Source organism: Diabrotica virgifera, chromosome 4 (genome assembly GCF_917563875.1).
Source record: "Diabrotica virgifera virgifera chromosome 4, PGI_DIABVI_V3a".
Classification (NCBI taxonomy): Eukaryota; Metazoa; Arthropoda; class Insecta; order Coleoptera; family Chrysomelidae; genus Diabrotica; species Diabrotica virgifera.
In genome coordinates, this window is record NC_065446.1 from 153,040,435 (window position 1) to 153,052,613 (window position 12,179).

Below are 12,179 nucleotides of genomic sequence, written 5' to 3' on the forward strand. Positions count from 1 at the left end.
TCTTAAAAATCTATCGAATGATACCAAACACGACCTACCAAGGAGAGGGGTGGGGGGTAAATTTAATATTTTAAATACGAATCCCGCGATATTTCGCGAAATGAACATCAGATCGAACTGTAAAATAAACTTATTGAATATTTTTGAAAAATCTATCCAATGGAACCAAACACGACCCCCAGGGAGGTGGGTGGGGGGTTAAAATTAAAATCTTAAACAGGAGCCCCCATTTTTTATTACAGATTTGGATACCTTACGTAAAAATAAATAACTTTTATTCGAAACATTTTTTCGAATTATGGATAGATGGCGTTATAATCGGAAAAAACGATTGTTGGAAATTGAAAATTAAATTACAAAATGCCAAGCGCTCACTAAAATGGAAAACTTTACTTAACTTTATTTGGTTTTAGGACCTACTCTTCACAACCCAATAGGTCCCCATAACGCTCGAGTGACAGCACATTTAGCATACTTTGCTCCCCTACTATTGTATTTTCCTTTATTTGATAAATCGTACTAATTGTTTTTGTTCATTCATGCACCGAAGCACCTAATTTTTAGTAACTTTTTGTACCCATGAAATTCTCAGTATCCGTCTCTATACACACAGCTCAAAGGTATTTTTATTGTTTTTTTTTTCAGTTTTAGAGCTGATTATCCAATTTTCACAGCCTTACAGCAAGACACATTACTTATTGGTGTTATTGAAAATACTAAAAATTTAATTTTGGAAACGTTTGGATCTAAAAATATAAACCGAGCATTTGGCTATGACGAACTATATTGGCATATACTATATTTTGTACCTGTAGGATGGTATCATCACATGATGTATATGCTGGTGCGATTATCGTTATTTCCCCTTGGACCTGGTACAATGGTTTTCTGAATATAGACGCAAATCTATACGAATACAGATTAAATAATAGCGGTGATAAGACGCAACCCTTTAGAACTCCTCGTCGGATCTGTATATCTTCAGATATTTTGTGATCTATTTCAATTGTTGCTGGACTATTCGGTTCGAATTGTTTTCTAATGCCCTGTGTCCGTTTATTCTCGATCGACGATGATAAAAAAATGTTTGAAGTTGTGGAGTAAAAAATATGGTTTTATTGACAGCTACTGATAATAATAATTAAGCTTGGCGTAACTTCAAACAAGACTGACGCACTATACTGCGTTCCATGATCGTCTTTCAGTACAGACTCTTATGAAGAACAGTGTTGCGAAGAGATATTAATATTTATTTAACCAACAAGTTTATTAATAAGGACGATTAACAATTGAGATATTTTAACGCGTGAGCGGTGCGAGCGCGTTAATGTTCGAGATTGTTAATCGTCATTTTAATTCACGAGTTCGTTACAAAACTTTTCCGTCGACCGTACTTTTCAGAAATAAAGATATATCCATCTCTTGATTTCAAAAATGTCAAAAAAACGTCAAAAGCGAAAACCGATATTTTAAATTTCTCGTAAGAAAATATTAGTTATTCAACGTTTTTCCTTTCCAATAAAGTTCTACTGTAGTTCACATACGATTCAGACGTGTTTATCGGCAAGAGTGAAACCAAATTACACAGTATCTGATTAAGATTGTGTATTAAAATAGTTCTTTAAATTCGGTGGTATAAAAGGAAATTTGGATAGAGTGTTCAAACCCAATTAAATGGAACTGCAAGTCGGGGGGAAACCCCCTGACCCTGTACCCCTAGATATACCCCAAAAAAAGATAAGTTTAATTAAAGATGTAAGTATGGATATTTATCCAGTCGGACAGGTGACAACCTTTAATAAAAATAACATTCCCAATGAAAATAATCCGGTAAGTACAGATAATAATTTATTAATTAATCAGAGTTCATCAAAAAATGATAAAATTGACAATATGTCAAAAGAAAGAGAGGAGTTTTTGTACGTAAGTGCTGATTTAGGACTATATGATATTTATGTTGAAAATAATACAACTGAATTCGAACTTCCCGCAAATAGACAACAAAATTATTAGTATTGATTCTATAGATCGCAATAGGATTAGAATCAAGTTAAAAGATTATAAATCATCGAATTTTCTAGTAAGTCATAAAAACGATAACATTTTTGTTAAAAATAACTATGTATTGTACATTTCAAAATTTATTCTTCATAGACAGGGCGTCATTAGAGATATTCAACAAGACTTTTGAAGTCTCTAACGCCAAAAGAATAAATCTAAAGTAGAAAAAATTAAAGATGAAGGTAAATTAATAGAATATGTAGCCACTAAGTCTTGCATTGTTACTTTCAAATCTCAAATTTTGCCAAAATATATTTCTATTAATAAGGTTATTAAGGAAGTAGAGCCCTACAAAAAAAAGTTTTTATTATGTTTCAACTGCCTCCGTTTCGGACACCTGGGTGGCCAGTGTAGAAGTAGACCGAGATGTAGTAAATGTCAGGAATCCCACACAACAAAAGATTGTACTAGTACTGACTACCTACCACGTTGCTTTAGATGTCAAGGAAATCATCTTACAACTAATTTATCTTCTTGTCCAGAATTTAAAAGGCAAAAAATTGTGAAGGAAACCATGAGCTCTTCCAATGTTAATTTCTTTTATGCAAATAAACAGGTCCCAAGAAATACATACGCCAACATAGTCGCTCTTAATAACTCTGCCATGGAAAGTAGTGTAATATCCTCGACAAATTATCCCCAACGGATTCAATCTGGACTTACCCCATCTAGCATAATACAGTCTCATTCTTCTCAACCCCAATTCTCGCAGACCCAGAATTTACAACCTAAATCGTATAAAAATAATTTCCCTAATTACATGTTTTCTTCTCCTACATCTTCAAGCCCAAACAAAAGGCACAGGCCAATTAGCCCTAATCCCATTGAAATTTCAAGAGAAGAAATTCTTTCTCAACCAAACTCCTCTTTTGTCTCGGGAGGAGTTTTTAATATTCAACATTATTTAAAAATCTCAGTTGGAGTAACATCACAATCAGAGGAATTAAATTCAACAATAAGTTTAGTTTTAGAAGTAGTTCTCAATATTATAAATAATATAAAAATTACAAACAATTTTAATGTATCAAAGTCAGAAATAGTTCAATTAATTAGTAATCATGTAAACCAACCCTTGTCTTCAAATTCGCAGACATCACATATATGAATATGCTGCAATGGAATTGTCGTTCAGCAGTAGCTAATAAAGTAAATTTAGAATATCTGCTATATCAACATCAGATTTCCATAGCATTACTATCAGAAACCTGGTTTAAATCAAAATACTATTATAATTTTAAAGGTTATAATTGCTTTAGATCAGATCGTGCAGAAGGGTATGGTGGAACGGCCATTTTATTAAAATCAAACATAAGATGTGAAGAAATCAATCTTAAAAATAGACATCCTTTCACTCATAAATGTATTTCAGTTCAAATTCTTCGAAACAGAAATCTTATTATTATTGTCTCAGTAGGTATACATATACATTGAACCAAAAACCCAGATGTCTAAAAGACAATGGTTGGAATTCTTTAAAGACATACCTAAACCTTTTATTATTGGTGGTGATTTTAATGACCACAGTATCGCATGGGGCTGTGAAATTGAAGACAACTATGGTAAAATACTTTTAGAGAGTATTGATCATTGTAATTTGATATGTCTGAATGATGGGTCGTCCACATTAGCAACTAGTAACAGTCCATCTGCTATTGACTTAACCTTTTGTACTCAAGATATTTCAAATTTTTTAACTTGGAGTGTCTTACAAGATCCTCATGGATCCAATCATCTTCCGATTATCATAAACATGGAAACAGATAATACAACTTCATCTCCAACTGAAAACTTTCACAAGATCTGGAATCTTAACAAGGCCGACTGGGACTTGTACACCACTGTACTAGAAGCTGAAAATTCTTCTGGTAATTATCAACAATTAATAGCAAACATAAATAAAGCAGCCAATTTAGCAATACCGAAGTTTTCATCTAACGTCATACATAAGAGACAAATTTCAAACCAATGGTGTTGCGAAAGTTGTAAAACTGCTGCTGATAACCGTAAAATTGCATACGGAAAATATAAACAAAACCCTACAAGGAATAATTTATTTGAATTTAAGAGACTTGATGCTGTCGCACAAAAACTCTTCAAACAAAAGAAAAAACAGAATTGGATAGAGTACTGCGAAAGCCTTAATTCCAAAACAAAAATCAGTGAAGTATGGAAGAAAGTAAACGCCTTGAAAAACCGCAAACAGTCCAACAAGATTCCAATAAATAAAAATTCAAGCTGGCTAGATGAATTTCATAATAAAATATCTCCTCAGTGGGTACCTTCCCAATATTTTCCAGAATACAGCGAAACAGTTTCAAGGGATAAGTTTGGCTTAGAACAACCGTTTAAATTGTGGGAGTTAGATCGAGTACTTAGTCAACAAAATAGCAGTGCTCCAGGTAAAGACAATATTTCATATTCCATGATATACCATATACCACTTCACTATAAAATATCATTATTACATATTTTTAATGAAATTTGGAATGATACGTCACAAATTCCAGAGAGTTGGAAGGAATATATTCTAATACCTATTAAAAAACCTGGAAAACCATAAAATTCCTGTAGTTCATATAGACCAATATCCCTAGCTTCTTGCTTCCTAAAGACGTTAGAAAGATTAATAAAAAATAGAATTGAACACTGGTTAGAGCAAGAACATATTTTCCCAAAATCTCAGTATGGATTTCGAAAATCAAAATCAACTCAAGATGCGATAACTTCCTTAGTCTCATCTATACTAATAAACTTTACTGATAATGCGTATACTACGGCTGCTTTTCTAGATGTCTCTTCTGCATTCGATACCGTTAATTTGGACTTTATGTATAAAAAACTAGTAGACATTGGATTCCCCATCAACTTAGCTAGATTTCTGAGGACACTGTACACTAATAGATGGACAGCTTTAAAAATCAACAATTTCATCTCCACTCCACGTCTTACAAATATAGGACTACCACAGGGTAGCATATTAAGTCCATTGTTATATATTTTATATAATATTGATTTAGAAAATTGTATTAATAGCACAACAAAAATTATTTAATATGCTGATGATGTAGTAGTTTACACATCCCACAAATCATTGAATATATGTAAAAATAATTTTAATGTTTAAATTAAAGCTGTTCTTAATCACTATTAAAATATTGGTTTAGAAATATCAGAATCTAACACAGAAATTTGCATTTTCTTTAGGAATCGTCAAATTCCACAAGGTCATTTGGCAGTAGGTCAAATTCAATATCCTATTAAAAATTGTATAAAATATCTCGGTACTTATTTAGATAGAAAACTTCTATGGAAGGATCACATCCATCATGTCATAAAAAAGTCTGAAAATGCAATGAATGTTTTAAGAGCCTTTTGTAGAACTACTTGGGGTGCCGATCCAAATATAGCACTTTTATTTTACCGTACTATGATTCGTCCTATTTTCGATTACAGTTGTCATTTGTATGGAACTGCTGTAAACACACATTTGAATAAATTAGAAATACAAAAAAATAAATGTCTTCGACTTTGTCTTGGATATTTGAAGTCTACACCAGTTAATATAATGGAAGTTGAGGCGATAGAACCACCCCTGGAATTTCGATGACAGTTTTTAAGTGATAAATTCATTACTAGAAGCATAGGAAAAAATAAAAACTATCTGCAGGATATACATAAGTTATCAATTTTAGATCTAACGCATAAATATTGGACAAAGAAAAAATGTTCCCTTCTTGTAGGTAGTTACTTGAAAATATCTCAATACCGAAGTACTTTCTATACTTATGAAAATCAATTGTCACCTATGTATTCCCATGTATTGGAAAAAATTTTCTCAAACCAAATTAATATTTTTCTATGGATATTCATTTAAATACAGCCATTTTTCAATCGTTTATACTTCATAAATGGCCACATTATCAGTTTTACTATACAGATGGATCCAAAGTACAAAACAAAGTAGGATGTGCAATAATCAATATTTAAAGTGGATTTAAAAAATTATTCAAATTGTCTTGTGAATCATCGATATACACCGCTGAAATGATAGCGATATTTTTTGCTTTAAGACACATATTTAGTAACGAACCCTATAGCTGCATAATATTTACAGACAGTAAGAGTGTCGTTGATAGACTAACTAACGTACATAAGTCCCAACAACTCAATCATATATGTAGAACTGGAAATTACAACTCTTTATAATAAAATTGTAAATTTAGGGAAAAACATCATTATATCATGGATAAAGGGACACGCAGGCATTAGGGGTAACGAAATAGTAGACAGGCTAGCCAAATCCGCCCTAGAAATAGGTGAAGAACTTCCCATGAACTTACTACCCATTTCGGATATTGATGTTATTAGTAGAAGACCCCAAAAAGAAAATTGGCAAAGGCATTATCGAAACACGAGAATTGGTAGTAATTACAAACAAATCCAGCCTGAAATTCCCATAAAAGGATGGTTTCATTCTGTATCAAATCGCCATTTCATAAGAGTTATAAATAGATTGAGATGTAATCATGCTCTTACCCCCCTTCATGTACAGTTTGGGTCTCACAGAGTCACCTAACTGTAATTGTGGAAAAGAAGGTGATCTACTACATATTCTCCTCGAATGTTCACATCAATCAGTAAATATAAACAAATTCTATGATAATCTTAATATATTAAAAATTCCACTTCCCGTCTACCTGAACAATTTGATATTTTCTGAAGATATTAGTACGTTAAAAACAATTTACGAACATATCAAAAATTGTAAATATAAATTGTAGCAATAAAATTTACCATGTATTTAAGAAATTTTGTTAAAACAAAGCAGGCATGTTTGTTAAAACAAAACAAACATGTTTGTTTTGTTGTTATTTTTTTTATACCCTGTAGATTTAAGTAATTATTGTATATTATAATTGAAAAAAAAAGAACAAGAAAAAAAAAACACAAAAGGAAAAGAAAAAAAAAAGAAAAAAAACTAAGAAGATGTAAACCTCCGCGATGTTGAATCGGGTTTATGTCTTAACGTAGGAAAAAAAATAATAATAAAAAAAATAATAAAAAATAATAAAAAAAACAAATTAAAAATTATAAAAAGAATCCAAAAAAAAATAATAAAAAATTACAAAAAAAAAATATTTACAACAAAAACAGTGTATTATTTAGATAATAATTGTAATATGTTAGTTTGTTATGTATTTAGAGTTAGAAATACAGGAAAAATTCCTCTGATTAAAAAAACAAATTTGTTTGTTTTTAAAATATCAAAATGTCTGGCTAATTGGCTCGGCCAAGGCCATCAAATTTACAGAAAAAAAATCTTTTGATTTTTCAAATACACAGAATTTTAAACAATAAAGTAAATTATGACATACAATGACAGATAGTACTACGAGCGGCTACTTGATTTTAAATTTTTTAATGGGAATATAAATAGGTATATGTTTGTTGCCTACACCACAAGTCACTGCCAATCACAGAGCGTTTAATTAATTTACGCAAGCAATGTATGTTGTGTTGCCTATAATGAAATCGTTCATTAATAGAAAATCAGTCGTTATTAGGGGCCATTAATCAATGATTTTGAGGGTGTTAAATTTGATCATTAATGGACGGTCGACGGAAAATGAATTTTAAAGTATTTTTATACCTCACTTGATCTATTAAATTTATCAGTATGTATGAGAAATCTTGTAAGCTGTCAAAGTAAAGGGAGTTTAGCTCGGTGGTAGCGCGTTCGACCGGAGATCGAGAGGTCCCTGGTTCAAATCCGTGTGTTATCTAACTTTTTTTTATTTTTATTATTGTTTTAATAAAAATTTTTGGAAGGTAGTAAGTAAAAATTAGTTTAATGTTTAAATACAAATAACCTGTTGAAAGTATATTTATTTCGTTGAAATCATATAATAGAAGTATAACTTCTTACGTGCGTACAAAGCACGTGTTAAAAATTTACACGTGCGTACAAAAGCACGTGTTATTTTTAAGGCACTCATGTGAATTGCAGAATTCGCTTCGCTCATTCTGCAAACTTTCATATGCGTTCCTTAAAATTGTACTTTTAACACATATCATAAATAACCATTAAATATAATATTGATCACAGGCTAATTATAATTAATATTCAAATGATATATCTTTAATATCGTATAAATATCTTTCATAGTACCTATCCTATGAATTATTTAAAAATAATAAAAGCCACAGATTTTCAAATCAAGATGTTTTTGACTTCTGGAATATTTAGACAGACTTTAAGTTCGTCTGCTTAAAACCGGAAACACTGAGCTGCAAGGTTCCATAAGTTTTATATTGGGATATGCTGCCCACACTGCAAAGTGACTACGGAACGCAGAATAGAGTTGTTATTGAGGCAACTATTGAAAGCGCCAAATCCCTTATTTTCTAAGTGCACAAGTAATGTATACCTCAGCATAGAGGTTAATGAATCTATCACAGAAACAAACTTTAAACTTTGAAGCTTACAATACAGTTTAATCTAGGATGCGATTGCAACCCAAGGAAGTTCAATTAGAATTTACACTACTTGGCAATTTATTCAGTTTTCAGAAGTTAAATATGTCTAATTATTAAGCTATTATTCACATAAATATGTTTCGCAATTATAGCCGGCGAAACTATAAAATTTAGAAAGTTAAGATTAATGCGAGAATACAAATTAAGGGGTTAATCTGTTGCCGTTTGGTGTGTTTGCTGAGAAAATTCACAAGCCGTGTTCGTCAATTCCAGTTGTTCTCAGAATTTAGATAATCTGTTGATGGTTTACGCAGTCAAATGCTTTTCGATAATCAATAAAACATGAATAATATGCATCTATATTCATGTCTCTGCATCGTGTTGTTAACACATTTAAGGCAAACAGATCTTCTCGTGTCCCAAACCATTCCGAAATCCGAATTGAATATCACTACTTATCTGAAATAGTAGAGGATACGATATAAGGTCGAACTGCACCGATCTGTTTAATGGAAAAAAATTATTTTATATGTAAATTAGTATGTTCAACATTATAAAAAACAAGGGGTGCCTGATATAATCCTGTTCTGACTATAATTAATTAATAATTAAAAAATTATTTTTTTTTATAAATTTGACTGACGTGTTTAACAAACAAAATTAACACTATCGGTAAGTGCAAAGCCTATAGGATATGTAAAAATAGGGGTGCCTGTAAAAAGCATGTTCTAAATGGGGGTTGCCTAATTTTTAAAATTTTACAGCGTCTACTTATGGATAATTGAACATGTTTAAAACTTTTGTTATTACTAATTTTACGAAAAAAAGTTATTCTTTATAAAAAGTTCTGCATGATATAAATCCTATGATTCAACCATCAGATGTCAAATTTTGTCAATTTTATACGAGTTATGTCAAAAAATGTTAATTTCGGCCAAGAGTGACTTCGGTCTTTCCAAATTGTTATTATAAAACGGTATTAATAATAAAAAAATATGTTTTAGTGCGGAATTACTTCATTATAATTAAAAAAAAATTTGCAAATTTTTCTGAAATTAGATTCTAAACTTCATTTTTATTTCTTACAAGTAGGATAACTCTTTTATTATCAATTTTGCGAAAAAAAGCGATAGTTCATAAATAGCTTTGAATTGTCTAAAACCTAAGGTGCAGCCATCATCAATTTTATATACTTTATACGAGGTATATAAAAAATTTTTGAATTTCGCTCCGGAGAAAAGTTATTCAGTATTAAATATATTTTGCAATATAGAAGAATATCCTTATAATTTGAAATATTTTGAAATATATAAAGGAATAAAAAATCTCTTAAGCGAAATTCATTGGCAAAATCGGCAAACTTGGTAAAATTGGCAAAAAGGGAAAGTCACTGCAAAAAACTCGCAATATATTGTATACAGTGATGAGCGTGCTAATAACCGACAAAATAGCGCAAAAGATGGAGAACATATTAAATTGTGAGATAAAAGGGAACAAAACTAGTAGAGTTGTTAAATTTAGCGATAGTAACTTATAGATTGACATTATAATGATTTTTTCCCACCTTTAGACGTATCAGAGGAGTATGTCAACTAAAACTGTCACTGTGACAGTGGCATTTCTCAAACTCGTCCGGTACGTCTAAAGGTGGAAAACAATCAATATAATGTCAATCTTTAAGTTACTATCGCTAAATTTAACATCTCCACTAGGTTCATCTCTTTTTATCTTACAACTTAATATGTTTTCCAACTTTTGCGTTATTTTGCAGGTTATAAGTGCGCTCATATATTATTCATTATAAATAAAGCATTTAAATATCGTTATAAATTGCAACCAGAAAGCAACACATAGTTACTTGAAACGTTTATCTTTTTCAATGATGTAAATAGGTTTGTTCTAGCAAACAGTCAAACTGCTCAGAAACCGTCAGCAAACAGTTGGTCAGTGAGAGAACATAATACAGTCACCAGTGCTATCCCCTCTACTCGCGCTGGTCGACTATTCGCTGATGGTTTTAAACCGTTTGAAACTGATACTAGAACAAACCTATTATAAATGAACAATGTCAGTTGTCAAAAATTTCAAATTAACAAATAAAAAATAATTATTAAAGATATTTTATTCAGTACAAGAATTTTATTATTCAAAACCATACGTTATGGACGATTGACGTTAAATGTGGAGACAATGAGACGACTTAACGCCTTTGAAATGTGGACCTATAGGGTTTCCTGGGTAGATAGAGTTACGGACAATGAAGTACTGAGATGAATAGGTAAAGAGAAGGAAGTTGAACTTACAATTAAAGAAAGAAGGCTACAGTAAGTCGGAAATGTGATGATTTTATTTCAATTTGGGCATATAATATACCTAAAAGCACATAAACTATTAAATTTTGAAGTTTGAACTCTTGACAAAACTGCATCCATAGAAAAAGTACAGTGTACAACACATGAGAAAGTAACTTGTCAAAAATGTCTAAATTCCTGACCGATTTTAGGATTTGTATTGAAAAATATATTATAATATATTTCAATATTTAATGTTTACAGTTTTTTTTTAATTAATCTAATGTAAATATATTTCCAAATTATTGGATATTTCATAGTACTTGTAATTATATAAGTACCTACATATATTGCGAGCTTTTGCCATTGATTTTCCTTTTTTGCCAATTTTGCCAATGAATTTAGCTCAAGAGTTGTTGTTGTTTCATACTTTTATATTTCAGATTATTCCAATTTAAAGATATAATTCTATATTGCAACATACTTTTAATGCTGAATAACTTTTCCCCGAGCGAAATTCATATTTTTTGACATACCCCATATAAAATTTATAAAATTGATGATGGCTTCACCTTAGGTTTTAGACAATTCAAAGCTTTTTATGAACAATTGCTTTTCTTTCGCAAAATTGATAATAAAAGAGTTATCCTACTTGTAAGAAATAAAAATGAAGTTTAGAATCTAATTTCGGAAAAAGCAAATTTTTTTTTTTAATTATAATGATATAATTGCGCACTAATACATATTTTTTGATTATTAATACCGTTTCATAATAACAATTTTCGAAAGGTCGAAGTCACTCTTGACCGAAATTAACATTTTTTGATATAACTCGTATAAGATTGACAAAATTTGACATCTGATGGTTGAATCATAGGATTTACATCATGCAGAACTTTTTATAAAGAATAACTTTTTTTCGTAAAATTAGTAATAACAAAGTTTTACACATGTTCAATTATTCATAAGTAGACGCTGTAAAATTTTAAAAATTAGGCAACCCCCATTTAGAACAGGCTTTTTACAGGCACCCCTATTTTTACATATCCTATAGGCTTTGCACTTACCGATAGTGTTAATTTTTTTTGTTAATCACGTCAGTCAAATTTATAAAAAAAAATCATTTTTTAATTATTAATTAATTATAGTCAGAACAGGATTATATCAGGCACCCCTTGTTTTTTATAATGTTGAACATACTAATTTATATATAAAATAATTTTTTTCAATTAAACAGATCGGTGCAGTTCGACCTTATATCGGATCTTAGACTAAAAGTTTTCTTGCAAATTAGTGTACGAATGAGGAAATTTTTAAGGATATGAGACATTAAGCTTAATATTCGATAAT

At 30.5% G+C, this 12,179-nt stretch overlaps 1 protein-coding gene across 2 annotated transcripts in view; it reads left to right on the forward strand.

The window, feature by feature from the left end:
• The window catches only part of LOC114333982 (uncharacterized), a 231,404-nt gene that overhangs the window by 40,153 nt on the left and 179,072 nt on the right, over nt 1-12,179 (forward strand). The gene's annotated exons all lie outside the window — the stretch shown is intronic.